A 2,197-nucleotide genomic window follows, 5' to 3' on the forward strand; every position below is an offset into this window, starting at 1 on the left:
GAACATCTCCACTGAGCTATTGTTAACCATCATGAGTTCCCACTCAACTAGTAGTTAGTGAACTCTTACAGAGCACTATGGCTATACAGAGAAGTGAAAATACACAACCCCTGATTTCCAGGAAATGTCTAATTTACTTGAAGACCCACTTACTTGAGAAAAGGGAAACCACTATGTATACTTTTACATTCACTGCTAAGCTGAGACTCCAGGTGGTGTTCTCTTCTCTAAATTCTCACCTTCCTAAAATGCAGTGGCATTTACTGAGTGCCTTTTATATGACAGGCATTGGGCTAGGAGCTTCTGGGTGGCTTTTTGAATCCCCAAATAACCCCATGAAATATGAAAGATTTTTGGAAAGACTATTAGCAGAGAAAGTAACCTAAGAAACCATTTCACTTTGGGAGGCTGAAGTGGGAGGACCGCTTGAGTCCAGGAGTTTGAGACCAGCCTCGCCAACAGACACATCTCTCCAAAAAAATTTAAAAAATTAGCCAGGTGTTGTGGCATGTACCTGTAGTCCTAGCTACTTGGGAGGGTGAGGTGGGAGAATTACTTGAGCCCAGGAGTTCAAGACTGCAGTAAGCTATGACTGTGCCACTGTACTCCAGCCTGGGCAACAGAGGAATACCCTGTCTCAAAAAAATAATAAAAAAACTCATTTCCCATTGATCTCCTCAACCCTAGATTCTGGGTTTTCTTTAAGAAAACTGCCATAATCTTTTGAAGCTCAGTTTTTGTGAGGCAATTGGGTATTATTAACACATACACTAGGCTCACATAAGAAATTCATTATTAAACTAGGGGCTGCAAAATATTCTATCAAGTATCTATCAACCAATAGATCCATTTTAGAAGGGTATTTTCAATATCTTATCCAAGGAAAATCTGCTGTGAGGAGACTAATTTCAAGATCATTTTTACTAAATAGTCAATGGATTCTGTCCATTAGTGCCCTGGACTAATGTGGTCTTTATACATTTAGACTGACCTCTGCTGGACAGTCTAATAACATGTCTGAATTTTGTTTTTTCTCTGAGAGGAGAACATGATTGGGAAAGGGGCATTTTCCCCGAATTTTATCTAGTGTTTAGTAACAGATTTACACAGTTCAATTTATAAATATTAATCAAGCCCTCTACACCACCTAATGGCAAAATCTTATATTGCATTTGGCTGCCTGTGGTGTGTCCAGAGGCAGAGTGGGAGGAGGCTGGTGAGGTTACATGAGCTATCCAGTCCGAATAAGAATGCCCGCAAAATGGGGCTGCTTCCATGAGCCTGTCAGGGGCCCAATCACAGTATCTTCTGGGTTCACCCCGAAAACTGAAGTCTACCACTTCATGGTGGTCACTTGTGCCTAAACTAACTAGTGTAGACAAGTCTGATACGGGTGGTGCAAACAAGCTGAATTTTGATATAAAGTCTTATGCTTCAATGTATGTAAAACTGCAGATAAAAAACACGAATGACACTGAAAATAAGTGATGCTTTTCAATTTCAAATATTCTTTTAAAATAATGCCTGCTTCTGATAATAAAAGTTACATTTATAAAATTATATAAAGGAAAAAATTAAAGAAATAAAAATTGCCTACAATTCCATCTACCAAGTTGCATTACAATTTTAGTTAATTTTGTGCCCATCTCTGTTCTTTAAGCAAGCATGTATGCGTGAATATGGGTATTTCCTTACTTCACTCCATTTCATTTTGTAGCTTGCTGCTCTTTTCACATGTTGTATTGTGATTATTTCTCAATTAATAAATAACACAATTTTTATTTTATGATGATAGATCATCATTTATGTAACCAATGTCCTACTATTAAACGTTGGGGTTGTTCCTAAATAAAACTATGCAAAATGGCCTTTCATATAAATATTTGACCAAATATTTTATTATTTCTTTAGGATATATTCCCTAAATAAGATCACTGGGGCCAGGCACAGTGGCTCATGACTGTACTCCCAGCACTCTGGGAGGCAGGGGCAAGAGGATAGCGTAGCCCATGAGTTTGAGACCAACCTAGGCAACATACTGAGACCCCGTCTCTACAAAAACAGAATAAAAAAATTAGTCGGGCATAGTGGCATGCACTTGTAGTGCCAGCTACTTGGAAGACTGAGGTGGGAGGATCACTTGAGCCCAAGGAGGTCAAAGATGCCGTGAGCCGTGATCATGTTATTGCACTCTAGC

The sequence above is a fragment of the Colobus angolensis genome, unplaced genomic scaffold, assembly GCF_000951035.1.
Source record: "Colobus angolensis palliatus isolate OR3802 unplaced genomic scaffold, Cang.pa_1.0 Scaffold129, whole genome shotgun sequence".
In the NCBI taxonomy this organism is placed as follows: Eukaryota; Metazoa; Chordata; class Mammalia; order Primates; family Cercopithecidae; genus Colobus; species Colobus angolensis.